This window comes from Typopeltis vanoorti, chromosome 17, assembly GCF_054136105.1.
Source record: "Typopeltis vanoorti isolate ZY-2024b chromosome 17, IOZ_Tvanoo_1.0, whole genome shotgun sequence".
NCBI classification, from domain to species: domain Eukaryota; kingdom Metazoa; phylum Arthropoda; class Arachnida; order Uropygi; family Thelyphonidae; genus Typopeltis; species Typopeltis vanoorti.
This window is the reverse complement of record NC_143565.1, coordinates 81,644,517-81,662,141: the sequence shown is the minus strand read 5'-3', so window position 1 is coordinate 81,662,141 and position 17,625 is coordinate 81,644,517. Positions and strand designations below refer to the sequence as shown.

Genomic DNA, 17,625 nt, shown 5'->3' with positions numbered 1-17,625 from the left:
GCCAGGTGTGACGATAGGGTTAATGATAAAGAGGACACTTTCCACATTTGTTGCAAGAGCGTAACCCTTCCCCCCCCCTTTTTTTTTTGACAACTAATAAGACCCATTTGCTATTTTCATGTTATTTTATAACTAATGGTAACAGATCGTTTTGTAAGATGTGAACGCAGCTATTACCAAATCTTGGGGTTTCTGCTCCCTGTTAATAGCCTTCGATTAGCAGTTGACAATTTTAACAACTATGGTGAGGGACCTGAACAAACTTGAAATTTCAGTTGATTATGGGAATTTTAAACAAGCGGTGTTTTTCAATAGGAGATGGCAAACAGAGCAATTATGGATTTAACAATTTCATTACAGTGAGTTTTCTATTCTGGCTTATCAATGAATTTGACACAGGTCAGCCAGTACTTTGCTGACAGCAAAGTACTGGCTGACCTGGAAAGATCTGACAAGGCAACAACTGACAAGATATGTAGGTTCCACCAGGTCTTTATTAAAATTGAAACTATGTATGATATAATCATATTAATATTTGGGAATAAAATATTGTTTGCCTTATTTTGCAATGTTCACTTAAAGTTGTCCTATTTCTTGTTTAAATATTAAGTGATGAACTATTATTATTATTATTATTATTGTTGTTGTTGTTGTTGTTGTTATTATTATTACACAGCAAAATTAACCGCCTTTTTGAATACAAGAAAACGTTAAGTGCTTTTTCAAGTAGCTTTTTAAGAATAAGATTTTGAAATTTAAAAATAAGGATGCAATAATAAACTATTTTTTCAAAACTTTATAGTTATCTAGCAATGTAATATTGTATGAATCCATTATAACTCATTAGCTTTTTAACGAACTCACCTGATCTTTTTTATCACTATTTATTTATTTCTTTATTTAACAATTTTATACTACATATAATAATATATATATATTTGTATTTGTAACCGTATTTTTTCTTATTTTCGGAAATAAAATAAATGAACTACTGAAGTCTGGGTACGATCACGTCAATTCAAACGTCATGGAAAATAAATAAATAAATAAAAATGATTTAATTAATAAAATAAATGTGGAGGTACAATTTACAATTGTATGCAGTGAGTGAGTGAGTGAGTGAGTGAGTGAGTGAGTGGAATAATTTGCCCTTAGGGATAGTGAGTGCATCTAGTGTGGATGAATTTAACAGAAGGTATGATAGCTAGTTTGGGTGATTGATTTATAGCCCTCAATGAGTCCTTGACTCCTTGAATGTCTCAGATGATAATAATAATAATAATAATAATAATTTTTTTAACATTGCATTATTTCTCAGATAAATTACATACATTATATGACCACAATTATGCATAACAAATACTTTCTCGTACATAAAGTTTTTTAAATAATAATAATAACAGTAACTATTTACAACGTATACTATTATAATATTCATAATGATGATCATTACAGATGTTTCTTTGCAATTTTCCACTCTATATATACAATATCAATGGATATAATCACTCTATATTGCATACTTTTGTTACAGTTATTACATACATTTGATTACATATGATACATACATTACATACATTGGTTTACATGTGACACATACATTTGTTTACATATAACACATACATTACATACATCGGTTTACATGTGATACGTACATTACATGCACTTGGTTACATATGATACATCTTGGATGAAAACTAATTTCTCTCCTTTCATCCTCGAAGCTTATACGTAAGCTTATCTGAGGATGACACCAGTTGGTTATTATGTATTGTTTTTTTTTTTTGCTGTGTTGGGAAGCTACGAAATCTATGATTGAGAAACTCGCGCGCGCACGCACGCACGCACGCAGTTATTCTCGTACATAAAGTTTTTTAAATAATAATAATAACAGTAACTATTTACAACGTATATTGTATACGTATAGTATACAACGCGCACGCACACACACACACACACACACACACACACACACACACACACACACACACACACACACACACACACACACACACACACACACACACACACACACACACACACACAAATAACTTGGAGTATATTGATGCATCGCTGAACTGGAAGCCTGAACGAATATATTGTGTTTCATTAAGTTTGTATGGTATTTTGGGTGCGTGTTTCTTGTTCATAGTATGTCCTTAGAGCTCTTTTCAGGCTATTGTAGTTTGTAAGGTTTCTGTATTCAAAGGGTAATTTGTTTATCATGTCTGGGATGTAGAAGTTTCGCGTGGCCTTTCCGTAGTGATTATTGTATTTATATGTGATATAATTAGTACTCTGAGGTCTTGTTATACGGTATGTATTTCTGACTGTACTGTAGTTGGCATCGAAATAATGTTTTAGCAAGACTGCATAGTGACATAAATGTTTTGCCGTCAGTATTTTGTGTTCTGACATTGCAATGTATACAAGGTCGTTATTTTCTCTTTGTTCCCAAAAGATCAGTTTTATCATTTTGTACTGTAGCGACATTAATCTATTTAATTTGTAGGGTGCACAGAAAGCCTATGTTGTTAAAGCGTATCTTAGTATATTTTGCATAGTGCTTTGTATATTAGTGTTTGCGTATGAGAACTATGTCTTTTCAACTGTAGAGTTTGCCACTTATTGTTCGGAGTTTGTTGTGTAGATGGTTTATGTGGCTATTCCAGTTCATATCTGCATCGAAGTAAATTCCAAGGTATCGTATTGTTTCAACCTGAGTGATTGTAGTGATTTTGCTGTTCTGTGTGTTTTTTATTTTGGATGGTTATATATTTGTTATCAACCGGTCGAGTCAGTGGATTTCTGAATATCATTAATTTTGTCTTTTCTGAGTTTAGGTGTATGGAGTTTTTCGTGAGCCAGTCTATGATCAGATTTATGTCATGTTGCATATTTGTTTGGGCTATGCTTGCGTTATTATGGATGGATATTATTGCTGTATCGTGTGCGTATTGGAATATCTTACCTTTGAGTGGTAGCTGATTAATATCGTGCGTGTAAATGTTGAATAGAGTTGGGGAGAGTACAACTCCCTGTGGTACTTCACAGGTTACTGGTAGCTCTCTGCTTCGGTATAACACGATACGTGTGATTGCTTTCTATTTTGAAGGTAGTTTGTAAACCACCTGTGAAGAGGCCCGTCTATTCCAACATGCCTCAGCTTTTCTAACAAGGTTTGATGCGTGAGTGTATCAAATGCTTTAGTTAGATCAATAAAGACTACCATGGCAATTTTGTTTTTGTCTAAGGCGGTATTAATTACGTCTGTAAAGTCTTCCAAGAGAGATGTTGTTCCCTTATTTTTCTGAAAACCATATTGTGTTTTGGGGATAATATGAAAGGTCTCTGTGTATACTGTGAGTTTCTTCAGTATGATCCGCTCCATAATTTGATTGATAATTGGTAATGATGCTATGGGTCTGTAATTGCTGATTAAATTTCTTTTTCCATGTTTGTATATGGGTGTGATTATGACGGTCTTTAGCATACTTGGTATCTGTCCTGTTTTTTAAATATTTTATTTATTAATTTTAGTAGGATAGAACTTAAACTAGTTGTATGTTGCTTTATATCTTTATGTCTTATACGATCAATTCCTGGGCCTTTGTTTGGTTTGATTTGATGTATTGCAGAGAGAAGTTCTGCTTCTTTTATGGTTGGGAACCATAATGTCTGTTTTGATTGTGGTCCAAGTGGAGGGTCTCGTTTTGTGATTGGGGGAATATTTCTGTACAGTTCTTGGATGGAGTCTGCAAAGTATTGGTTAAAGTTATTTGTTAGTTGTTGGATAGGTTTTGCGTCTTTCATGAAGCTGTGTTTTATGGTTTCGGAGGCGGTGGTGTTGGGAACACAATCTAGCATCTCATTGATCAGATGTCAGGTTTGTTTCATGTTGTTTTGTGCAGAGGTTAGTTTGTCTCTGTAGTAGCTTCTTTTTGCATTTCTGATTTGTGTTGTAAGGCGATTCCTTGTTATCTTATATTCAGTTTTTCAAGCTGTGTTATTTGGATATCGCTTTAAATCTTTCCATAAAGCGTCCTTTCCGTGTATTTCTAGGATTAAGTTTTGTGTTATCCAAGGATTTTGTGTTGTTTTTGAACGAATTCTGACTTTCTTTGTAGCTTTCTTATATATTTCCTCCAGTGTGAGTTTAATGTTGTTGTATAAGATATCTGCTGAATCTGATGCCAGGTGTTCCCAGTCTTTTTCTTATTTCGTGATTGACTATTTCTTCGTCTATTATTGTTTTCTGTCGCTTTTAATAATAATAATAATAATAATAATGGTTTTAAACCAAAACTGAAATATGTTAACAAATTCTAGAAACTCTGAAAATCCAGATTCAAAATAACATTTCGCAAGGCCAAAACAGTTCTTATCAAACTTGTCAAGTAAGTTTTCGAATCTCTTCCATAAGGAGCACAATGTCTTATTTTGAAAACTTTTTTGCTAATTTTAATGCTTATTACAACACAACAGGTAAACTAGTGAAATATTTTTGACTGAATAAGATCGAGAAATTTTAAAAGAGTATTCAGATATTCTGACTACGTCTTCCTAGTGTAGTCAAAGGATGACAGTCCCTCAGAAATTTGTCAGTTTTTGCAGCCGCATTTGTTTAAATTAGAAGTGTTCTGTGGAATATATACTGATTTCCATAGTATTCTTTATGATTATATATTGTTCCTCATTTTACCTCGTTTTAACTACAGATCTACCAGAATGTCGCAGTAAGAAAATTCATATTGGCAGTGTATCCTGTTCCCCTTGGTATTCACTACGAATGGACCTCATCAGCATATTTTGGTAAGCAGTATTTGATCTACACAATGCTCCTAATTTGCACAAATTTGCATATAAAAAATTACCAAACGTTTGGGAGAATGTTATCCTCCTACAAAACCAACAAAAAATCAGTCATCTGGGAACTGCACTCACTCCGAGATGTAGTCAGCATATTTGGAAGTTTCTTTCAGTTAACGTTGTTTGCCTTTGTTATTATCCTCGACCTTGAAAATGACTCATTAAGGATAACTAAAATATTTTATTAAGATATTTAATTATGCGTAACCAACGCATAGTTTAAATCCTCATATCATAAAGATGTGAGTTCTAAAAAATCTGTTATTCATGCGATCCTGGAATTTATCGTCCGTCACGTGGTATTTATGCCTTAAACGGTCTTTAAATATTGTTAATATTGGTTATGTTAAACATAGATACCATCTCCTCATAACGAAGCGTTAAACACCTTATTGAAGAGTTATCTGAGGTGGCACTTCGGTGATCAATAATCCATTATAGAATTTTAACATGATGTTGAAGGTATACAGATGGATTATTTTTGTTTCTTTCCTAAGTATCATCTTCTGATATTAAGTACATTCTGGTCATTTCTGAAAGTGAATAGTTCTGGTGACTTCTAAATATTCTGATTATAGTGAACAAGTTTATTCTCTAATCTCTTGCGCGAACTTCATAATGATCATTATCCGAATAACGAACTAGTTTTAAGCTCTGTTAGATGAGGAGGCTATCTCGGGTAACAATTCTAAACGTCACAGATAAGCGGCTGCGGATAAAAAACGATATGTCATATTAAAGAGAGAGAGAGAGAGATAGCAGTAATATAACTCGTGTCCTGCTACTTTTATATCCACTACTTTATCTAGGCGGTAAATTATTATATCTGACATTGATTTCTTGATCAATGTCAGATATAATAATTTTCAAGTGATTTAATCTTGTTGAATAGATAGATTAAATGCCATAGTTCAGTTCGATTCATATTTTATTTGGAAATATTTATATGAAAGAACTCGGTGTCATTAACCTCGCACATAACAAGTATTTGATCTCCTTCACAGCAAACTTTTCACGAATCTTTAAGACTTTGAAAAGTTTTGTTCGAACATTGAGCACAGGCTTTGACTAAAGAACGCAGACAGTTTTTCGAACGTCATGGTGACATCAGCCAGCGAAGTGAGGGTTCCTACCATTCTTGTTAATAAGGATTATTTTATTTGAAAAGTTTTTCGTCTGATTGAAACTGTTAAATTTTTAAAATATTTTCTGAGTAGCGCGAAATCTTCGTAGAAATCAAAAATTCGTCGCAACATTTTTAGAAAAATAGAAAACAAAAAAATGTCGTGCATTCTTTAAAGATTTTTAATATAGAGCATTAGAGCATCACGTGAAGGTAAATGAAGTAAGAAATTGGCTGTGTATATATATAAATTCCTGAAGTAAATTATGTGAAATCGTATTCAGGAAAGAAAGAAAAAAATTATATGTGCCAGGATACAGTGGAAGGAATTCTTAGGGGGTGTGTGTGTGTGTGTGTGTGTGTGTGTGTGTGTGTGTGTGTGTGTGTGTGTGTGTGTGTGTGTGTGTGTGTGTGTGTGTGTGTGTGTGTGTGTGTATTAACGGACCTGGTTGGTCTACTGAATAGCGTATAGTATTTATTAAGCAGGGATTATCGGATTATCCAACTTTAGCTCACCCAAGGCACCAACGGAGTTTGCAACTCGTCGTGGATTGCCTTCACATTAAAAAAATCTTCTCAAACACTTAATGCATTTTGGTGCAAGTATCTCCAGGAATGGCATTGAAGTTCGTAGTTTTGAATATTCAAGGAATTATGATTGTTTTTGATTAAAAACTGTCAAGAATAATTTCATGAGAGAAAGTTGTAAATTGAGATGGTGTATGTTCTTTCATCAAGACACTAGAGATCCTTTTTGTAGGAATTTTTTTCCTTAGCTGCTCTTTGTCATTTAGCTTCCGGTGACTTTTTTTTTATTTACAATTAATCATACCTGAACAGTTTGATTAACTGTATTCACTCAAATGGCTTACCATAAATTATGACGTCTAACACAGTTTAGATTTCAAAAGTTTCCGGTCAACAATTTCTTCCAAAGTGGATTGCTTTTTGTCAGGTATTTGATTTTATAAGTTTAGATGCAGTTAGGAGTTCTACAGAATTCCTAACTGCATCAACCCACTTGTATCTTGTTCTTCCTTTGGATCGCTTGTTCTTCATTTTGTTTCGACCATCCAAGAGCAGCCATTCCATCATGGATTAGCTATAATACTTATAAAATATTAATAATATCGAGCTGTTTTCTGATAGCTTCTCTTTTCATGTAATTCTATAATTGATCTCATCTTCTCACTCCCTTATTTATTTTTTTCTCAGAACTCTGAAATCTCTCTTCAATCTTGGATCAACTATTTTATTTCTAATCGAGCTGTCTAATCCATATCTTAAAATTGGTTTCAGTATACTGAAACCAATTTTAAGTATACTGACAAGTATACTTAAAATTGATAAGTAAACTGTCCTGTATACTTCTAATTTGGGGTTTTGGCTAATTTTTCTATGATTCTAGATACATTATTGAAATTGCTCCTACCAGCCTTGCTTCATATATTATCCATATCTATATTTAATTTGCCATCTTCTTCAAAAACTTGTGCTCAAATAGTCAAAATGATTTGAACTATAGATTTTCAACGGAGAATGCAGATGTTTCCTAGATTTTTAATGCCAATTTTGTGACAACAGTTATTTAGTTTGGTTAATGATTCTTGACGATCTGTAGCATATTTATTTAAGAGAATAAATATCGTCAGTGTAAAGAACTAAGCTTAATATCTCTTATTCCAATGTCAGATTTAAGACCATTTTCCTCAGTAATGCGGTTTGTATAGATTAAAAATAACATGAAGATACTGTACACTGTCTTACGCCTGATTTAACGTTGAGGCATCTTACTATATAGCGTTCATTTCTAATTGCCAATTGTAACAGTTAATTATCACTATATATGAGAATCAGTTTACACTATACAGATTTCGGGTACTGAACAGTTTTCCAGTTGATACTTTTTATGCATTTTTTGAGATTAATAAAGTTTATAGAAATTTTTTGTCGTAAGGCACAAATCTAGTATTGGTAACTCTTATTTGGTCTCAATCCAGCTTATTGTTATCCTCCTTTCAAGTAATTTATGCTTGCATAAATCTTGTAATCCTAACATTAATTTTATTTTCCTTTAGATAGAAGCTCTGCTCGAATCATATGCTATTCAACCATGCGACTAAACTTTCTTGGTTAAGTAGTGAAGCTACAGCAAAACTTTCTTCCACCATATTTCAGCATTTTAGGTCAAATATTATCAATTATTTCTGCTGTCTTTCCATATTTCAGCTTTCTGATAGCTTTTTTCAATTATTGAATACATATTGTTGGTTCTTATTCCTCGAATTGAAACATTTACGTGCGGAGATAACGAAGTCATATAGGTGTGTGTGTGTGTGAGAGAGAGAGAGAGAGAGAGAGAGAGAGAGAGAGAGAGAGAGAGAGAGAGAGAGAGAGAGAGAGAGAGAGAAAGAGAGAGAGAGAGAAAGAGAGAGAGAGAGAGAGAGAGAGAACTGGACTGTATCGATTTGAATTACAGCGGATGACTTAGGCTATAAGGCTAATATGTTATGTTATGTTTGTTAATTGCTTGTTCTTCTGACAATTCGTTTGTTTTACTGGGATAAAAACCCTTCTTAATCTGCATGAGAATCTTCACTTGAAAAACCATTATAAAATTTTCTCTGGTCCTTTGCGGGATCGAATCCAGAGTCTTTCCAATCTTTATAAATCGCGAAGACGACAACAATACCACGGTGACGACCTTTGAAAAAAAAAAAAAAAAAAAAGATATACAAATTTCGGAACATGCTTCGGAAACATTGGTGGTCGACAGACAGGAACGAATTCCTAATATACAAAGCGATTAATCATCATGCGAACCTGCCCGACAATCTTAGAAATTGGCGATGATGGACCTTTCGAGACGATGGCAGTTTGTAACACCGCAAATATTTCTGAAGCAAACTTGTCCGGCTCTTTGCATTTTCACAACATTCATTTCCAAAATCGCAGAACTCATAAGTAAACAGTTTTCTATTTTTTCATATACTTACATATGATAACACTGCAACGCACAACAGACCTACTCATAAGGAAGAAATGCAGCAGCAGTACTTGCTGAGACAATGTGTCTTCCTTAGACTAGTCACATGAGATTTGGCGTCACAATGATGTTTGGACTATTGGAAGCATTTTATACCATGCAAAAGTCTTCCTGGTATGATTAACATAATACTGTATGAAATTTGCATCTGTGCATATACATTATTAAATACCCAACACTTTTCAATTCATCTAATTTTTAACTTACTTCGGTATAGTCCCAATGATACGACTGCGATCCTATCAGTGATGCAAGGTACTCTTTCTAGGTCATTTCAACCAACATTTAATCGTGTTTTGTTTTGTTTTGTTTTTTGATGGTGGAAATCTTTTTTTTTTCTTTCCCAGAAGCTGTTTTCCACCTTCTCTTAATATTTCAATATAGGCATAAAAGCTGCATAAGAACACACGCTTGACAGACATAGCACACTGATCCTTTTCAACATTAACTGCAGTATTACTATTTCTTGCTAACCCAAACTAATTGATCACCATAGCTAACCGTGCACTATCGGGAATACAAAATTTTTAAACGCAAATTATACTTAATAAGAGAAAAGAGTAAGATGGAACAACGCATAAAATTTCTTAATATATATATATATATATATATATATATATGACCTTGAAAAGATCTAAAAAGATCTAATAAATACTAAGCCTGACGTTTTGATGAATTAATTGGCTATCTGAGGAATTACCTCATCATTAACATTAGGATTATTATCCACAATGTTTTCTAGGTTTTTATGCCACTGCAGTAGTGATGCATTTTTAGACTTTCATTTTAATAACAGACATCTAAATATTGGTTTTTTTGACTGCTATTTTCCATACGTTCCATACTTTCTCGTTTCAGAGTAACATTTGAGATGCATTACTTGAGAATTTCAGTTGCGTTTTTTATGATATCTATTACTCAAGAAAGCTTCTTTTCCTTATGTCCGTATGATGAATTTTAAACCTCCACTGGAAACAAAAAAAAGTATTGATATTTTTAAGTGCATGAAGAGAAGCACATAGCGATCTTATTTGAATATCATTTGGACAGTAGTATGGAGAAGATTAGTTCAGGTTTGATGTATGGCTTCCGACTGAATAAAGTAGGATTAAGATTTTTCTTGTAGATTTACTAGCATGTTTGAAAAACGTTCAACAAATACTGGCATGGAAACAGAGATTAACTTGTTTTTCTTAGAGCTATCGCTTCGAAGTTCTTAAAGTCATATGAGTAAATTCAGCAGGTCTATCTTTGTTTGTGATGATGCATGCTTTTTACCATTGGGCGTTTGTATTCTTATGATCTTGCTAATGGCTTTTTACATTGTCATTGAGTTACTGGAAGATCATAAACATGCAATGAGCTCTGTCTTTTACATTTAGCCTCTCTTCATAACGGAGTTGGGAGGAAAATTATTAACTAACGTAATCATTTTCAAGAAAATAATATAAAATTGGCTTTCTGATAATTAATAAGGAGTATGTAGAATTCGAGGAGAACTATACAAATGTTTTTTTATGTGTGCTTTATAACTTACGAATAATGCACTTATGAAATGCCATTCAAGTATATTTATAAAAGAAACATTTCATTCTTTAGCACCATATGGTAGCGCCATCAGTAAATCTAAAAATATTAAATGTAGGCTTAGTGTTGTCTTATGTAGCGTTTATTCATCCTTCCTACAGTTTTTAATTTTTTTTTAATAAATAAAACCTTCCAAAATTACATCCGTGCTTGCAGTCCTAATGTTCTTAATATTCCCGTATTAACAAATAGTTACAGACGAAAACTACCGATGTACATACAAATTATTATATCCGAAAATATCTTCTTAGTTCCTGTATTTTATGTTTCGATGAATCATTTTTTGTCTATATAATAGTAACTAATTTTTTGCATTCTGTGACAAATATAAAGTCGATTCATATCGCGGAGAAAACAGTACTTCAAAACTGCTCTTAAGCATCACGAATCTTATAAATTCATAATAATTATAAGCTTAAAGCGATTTCCAGAATTAGCTCTTGTGAAATTGAGTATAACCACGAAAGGTTTGTGCCGAGAGATTGCAAATTATTCCAAGTTAATTAGAATCTCTGGATATCGTATTCTGAAGAAAATTACCCAATCAATAGAGGTACGGTAGCAAACAGTATGTGTAAGTGAATACTCTGAAATAAGTTCACATTAATGAATGCTACTAGAAATGAACTCGTTAACGTAACGATATTAATCAAATATATTCTTATTAATGAAATCTCTAAAATATAATTATAAAGCGAAATGCATTCGCTCAAGCCGGAGAGAGAACAATATTTAGTGTGAGAGAGAACTCAACAACTTTAGAATACTGTAAGAATAAAACAATACTAAGAAGTGATTTTAGCAATAAGGAATAATAAATACTTTATAAGCTATTTTATGTATTTATTTTTATTATTATTATTTCTGATTAAAACAGAGTGCTATAAGTACCTTTATGACCAACGTGCCATTGAATTCGTAGTATGATCACAATGTTTGCGTTAGCTGCAATAAGAGCTAACTTTAACTGAATTTTTTATGACTAATCTACTCTACTTTTTAACTACTGTACTTAACAATTTTCTTAATGTCACTTTACTCGATGTCTAAATATGAGCGGTACATGACGTCAAGACTATCATGGTGTTAAACTTTAAGCAGCCTAAAGCAATATTTAAAAAAATAATAAAAAAAACCGTGAACTTTCTAGTACCATTTTCTTGTAGTGCTTAAATATGTCTGTTTTCTGGTATTAACAAGAACCAAGCAATTGAATATGAACACTCTTGCGTATTGTACTGAATCAAAAGAGCCGTTTGGATTTAGTTCAGCTTGATTCTATTAAGTTGAGATGAAGCGATTATCTGAATTTTATTTTGAAACGCTGTAAGGAGCTTTGTATGCTTTCTCTCATTTATTCGTATACTACTCACTCTTTAAATTCCACTTTTAACTGGTTGTACTGCTGTTCCTTACTAAAAGCATTTTAAAATAAAGATAAACAGTAACGACTTACTTTACTAACAGATCATTTAATAATAATAATAATAATAATAATAATAATAATAATAATAATAATAATAATAATAATAATCCATTGGTGCTTGCAGGCCTTCAAATCTCAAGTATCCTTGCCTTTCGTCCATGATTTTAGGATAAAGTGGTTGGTTGGTTGGTTATTTCCTTAAATATATATTGTGTGTGTTCTCCTGGATCAAAATCTTTCCACCTCCATATATGTCCACCTAACTTCTCTTCCGATAAAAATTTTTTCTACCTTGTAGAGGATTCGTATCCAGGTCTTTCCATTTAAAGAGCATCGTCGAAACTTACTAAGCTACTGAGGCCATCACGAAGTATTTCTTTCATAACTATAGCTTTTTATGTTTTGTTGCTACGTTTCCGCCTTCCAAAAGATTATTTTAAAAATATAAAAAAATGTGAAGAATGTTTTCATTATTTTTAGCGAACATTCTTCCAAAGGATTATTTTGAAAATATAAAAAAAATGTGAAGAATGTTCTAATTATTTTAGCGAACATTTTTTTAAAAACATTATTCTACGTGATTTATTTCTTAGGCCTATTTATTTTTAAATCGCTTAGAAGTAACATATTTTAGAAATGTTTCCGATGTCTGACAATATAAATTGCTGAAAGTATATATTACCTAATATTGAATGGCAATTGGATTATTTGTATGTCTGATCATTCACAAAAATGCCACTCAGTACTTCAGTAAATCCAGGAGTGCGAATAAAATACTACTAATCCTAAAAATAAATTATTTTTCCGTATTTCACAGCAACCAAGTATCTGACTCATCTAATCTGTTGGTTGTTGCTTCTTTGTCATATTTCATATAACACACACATAATGAAACGCTCATATAATTAACACAGCTGGAAACCCGAGTAGCAACTACACCCATTAAATAGATGAACACCATTGCTTTTAACAAACATTTTTTTCTCTCAGGACTGAGTTACGTTGAGTGGAAAAGGTGGTAAATATTTATCTTTTCATGGTCAATGATATCTATGTAGTAGCACGTAGAATGGTGTGTATTTATTTTTTCATAAGAGCTAGGGAAGGATAATTGTCAGAACCATTCTGTTAACCGTGTGTTTATTCTGAATAATAAAAGTCTTTATTGCCGGTGCACAAGCAAACATTTCTTTCCTAATCTGTAGTCCTGTGATATAGTAAAGAAAAAAAATGTAGCATTATGTGGTAACAAAAATGTAAACAATTGTCACATATTGATGAGGATTAAATAAACAGGAAACAGTTGTATTTCGCATGTTTAAAAAAAGCAATGTGTTAATTTTCTGTAAGCCCAAAAGACCTAAAGCCAACTACAAATCTAATTTGTTTATAAATTCGCATGTAGAAAAGTTGCCTGCAATCTAAATACAACTCGAGCTAATAAGTAATGAGTACTGTGATTTTTCATAAAATACGTTCTAGGACTACTCTTCGTTTCATTAGTGATAATTAATGAAGAATATCCATATTCTAATCAAGTATGTTTCCATAATTGATACATGCCATCAAAATTATATTATTATATATGTTTCAAAAATACTCCTTTGAAACGTATTTAGATTGCATGGTAATAATTACAGCGAATGCATAGTTCTAGTGTTACTAAGTGCTAAGGTCAATAACAAGGTTATTCCATCATTACGATCATTGAAATTGCATGATGTTCCACCGAACTAATGGGGTATGACTGACACCGTCGGTATATTTATGGATTTCGTCAATATACTTCTGGTCCAAAAGCGTTCCACGGCCAAGTTAATTTGGGAAACTCTGAAAAAGACTATTTATATTTCATTGAATAAAATCTCATCTCGGCTTCTTAATATGGTAGTCTCAGTAATCTGCTACAGCCAAGCTTGACTTTATATGAACCTAATTAATTTAATGAAAGGACAATTAATCTTATGTACGGAATATTAGTCTTCTTTGTCTATCATAAACTGTATTACATTCTCTGGTTTCCTCAAAGAAAACCCTGTTGCTTCCATATGAGACCAACTTGTCTTCAGTTGAAGAGCTGTTATAAAATGTTCTGCATTCTAAATAGGATATCAACCCCCCCCCAGAGTCATTATAATTAAAACTACAACAGTCATCAATATTCATATTAAATAACTTTCTTATTTAATATTTAATATGGTGGTCAAAAGAACGTGAATGAGGTGTGCACACTATTGCCCTTGTTTTCGCTGTCTTCTTGTATTTAAAAACAGCAAGTTGAATGCAACTCTTAATGTATTGCTAGCTTACATTTTTGCAATGCATCTTTTATAAATATTTATATTTTCATTTTTAATACCTTAAGATCGATTTTATTTATTTATTTATTTTTGTCGCGAAATGATCACGACCAAAAATAAATAAATAAAACATATCAACCGTTTTAAAAATTCACAAACATAAAATTTAGATAAGGAAAGATATTTCATGCTTATACCGACTGTATGTTTCTGAATCAGTAATTAATTCTGTTCTACTTTTAATCAAGAATTTAAAGAAACTAAATCATAAATCAAAATTTCAGGCCTCTTCGAAAAACATAACGACGAAAATGAGTCGTTATGGTTTTCGAGTATTAAGAAAATTCAATTCGATTAAATTGTTGATGAGCTGTGTTGATCATTTTCGCTGAATCATCAAGTTAAAAAACATAATGTACTAGTTTTATTTACAATATCTTAAGTAAATCTTGTATTCATGAATGTAGGTCAAAGTTTCCGGACCAGCGGTTGTAGTAGGTTTCACGATATCGAGCGAACAGAATTATTTGGACTGATACTTTAAAGATACGAATTAGATATATCGCAGATTCATAAACGCAACATTTAAACATTAATGCGCGATTTTAGTCTAACGATATTTTACTCGCCATCCATTTACAGCACTATTTTAATATTCCAATCAATCCTCTACCAGTGGCGCTTGCGCAGTGAGCACTTGTGAAGGGATACCTGTACCCAAGCGAACGACATGTTACAAAGAACTTTAAGAAAGTATGCACTATGTGGACTATTACAGCAATAGAAAATCTCATTCCGTAGTAACTAATAACACGAAATTTGAAATAAGGTGCGTGGAGTTAAGAATAAGAATGGCTTTCCGTTCAACAAAGCCTGTTAGTGTTTTGACGCCTGCAGCTGATAATCTAGTAATAACTCTTTCCGTTTGGATTTTCCTTTCCAATTTATCGATAAGCTATTTGGTTCAAACAGTTCAAATAATCGTCGTTATGTGGCATGCGCGAACAGAAACAGACGCTAAACGACTTTCAAAAAACGTGTCAAATCAACCTCAACATACGAGCTGTAGCAAGCAATGCCGCCAAGTCATCTAGACAATGCGAGTAGAAAAGGGATAAGAGCTTCGTGCCGCTCTTGTTATCTCTAACACCAGAACCACTCACTGTTTTATCTGATCACCTGATTCTAAAGAGCTCAATGTTCGTAATAAAGTTATCTTTTAGTGTATGGAATGTAGTTCGCTCTCTCTCTACCTACTTATTTTCAGGTGCTGAGACATAAATAATATAGCCGAGTTTTCGTTGGAATCGCTAAGGAATAAATGCCTTTGTAGTTGCCTTTCTGTGGCTTGTTTTTAATATTTTGCAGACGTTTTAACTGCAATTTTCCATTGGTTTATGGAGTTTAAACGAAAACCATTTGCTTTAAAATAAGTAATAAACGCTCGAATCAAAGTTATATTTTACTGTTTAAACTTTAATATGTAATTCATTTTTAAACGATAATAAGAAAATGAAAGTAATTGAATAAAATGACAGCTGGTATAAGAGAGAGTACAATGTAACTTTTAAGCAAGGACTTATCTCGTTAAGTTACTCCTAAGAGATAGTTTCCTAGCATTACACTTAAGCTATGCAGTGAAATGGATTTGGTTTATTGTACTTACACACTGTCCCAAGAACATGTTTAATAGTAAAAATACAAACTAATTAATGCATTTATTGACTAATTTCGATCTATGCACAGTTTGTAATTCTGAATTTGTAGCCATCAATTCTTTTGGCTCAATTTTTAACTCCTGTGCGACACAGACCATAAACAAATCTTCCCTGCTCTAAGATTTCTCCCCAACATCATCATGGTATTTAGCTGTAGGCTTAAGAGTAATGATTAGCACAAACTCTTTATTATTATTATTATTATTACTTGCCACCACCATGGTGGTTCAGGACTAGGAAGGCTACTCTCTATACCGCAATACTACATCTATTTTCTCTGTATTTTTGTCTGTTCATTATGTTCTCTGATCGATTTGTGCGGTTTTTGTGAGAAGGAAAAATAAAAGCTGCGTTTTTTTCTTTAACTACCTTCCTCTTAAAATGTCCATGAAGTTACCCTCATTACTTCTAAATAGAATTGCAGTTTTTGTTTTATTATTCTTCTGTAGTGGACTACAAAATCAATTTATACATGGATATTTAAAACCTCTGATCGTATCAGGTGTTTATTCGAGGTAGCCAAGTATAGTTTGTTCAGGGAATGAAAAATAGGTACACATATCTTCGTTATATAGGAAACTTTACTTTCCACTCGGTATACGATAATAGGTGTTTTTACCGGTGCTATTTTAAGATAAAAATTCTATTGAGAAAAGAACGACTAAAGTTATTACATTTTCGGATAGAATTACATCAGATAGGTTATGAGATTTTGGCAGCGTCGCCTTTATAAAATGATTAATGCATTTTTATGAGAGGAATAATCATCTATAAACTAAAGGGACACTCTTGGAAAGGCAATATAATATCGTGGTCATAACACTGGCCCAGAATTGCAAGAACAATCAAAATTAATGTGCCGAAGTGGATGATTTCATTTTATGGAAGACACTAGGGGCAAAAAAAAAGATTCTTAACTTCTAAAACGCATTCTCAAAGAAAACGAGAAAACAAATTCTTCTAGAAATTCTACAGATATCGATGTTAAGGAGCTGATAGGAAATTCCAAATCGATTATCTCGATTTGGAAGAGTCCAGAAAATATTTTGCGGATGCAAAGAATTTTAATTATAAGAGAGAACACGTCTCTAAGAATAGTTTTACGTGAATACTGTTTGATAGAGGGAGCTAGTGTCTTTCATAACATTCAAAGTAAGTATATAAATCAGCAAAATTATGAAATAGTTTGGATAGAGCGCATAAGGAGAATTAATACCTGATTTCATAAACTAGCAAAATAATAACCGAAAGAAATATTACTCAATAATTTTGCAAAGACAGCTACAGATATTAATTATGTCTGCATAAGTACGTATAGAATCATCCATAATTAAATGCATTCATTAATATTAATTACTCTTAAACTTATTTTTGAGTGAGTGAGAGAGAAGGAAAGAAAGAAAAGAACTGAATAATTGTTTTATACTAGATGCTGGCAAATAAAAATTTATAATCAAGTACTGTTCTTATCATGATAATAAATATGGTCGGCAATAGTAAAGAATTTATATGATGACAGGCCCTCCTTATATAGTAACCATAATTTTCCATTTTAC

At 32.4% G+C, this 17,625-nt stretch overlaps 1 protein-coding gene across 2 annotated transcripts in view; it reads left to right on the top strand.

Moving 5' to 3' along the window:
- The window catches only part of eIF2Bdelta (eukaryotic translation initiation factor 2B subunit delta), a 380,912-nt gene that overhangs the window by 128,896 nt on the left and 234,391 nt on the right, over window positions 1-17,625 (top strand). Inside the window, exon 3 of one of the 2 annotated variants that reach the window (XM_090407674.1) lies at window positions 4,719-4,812. The exons of the other annotated variant lie outside the window; for it this stretch is intronic. The gene's annotated coding sequence lies outside the window, so the exon portion shown is untranslated. The remainder of the gene's footprint in view (window positions 1-4,718; window positions 4,813-17,625) is intronic. 2 annotated transcript variants of the gene reach the window in all.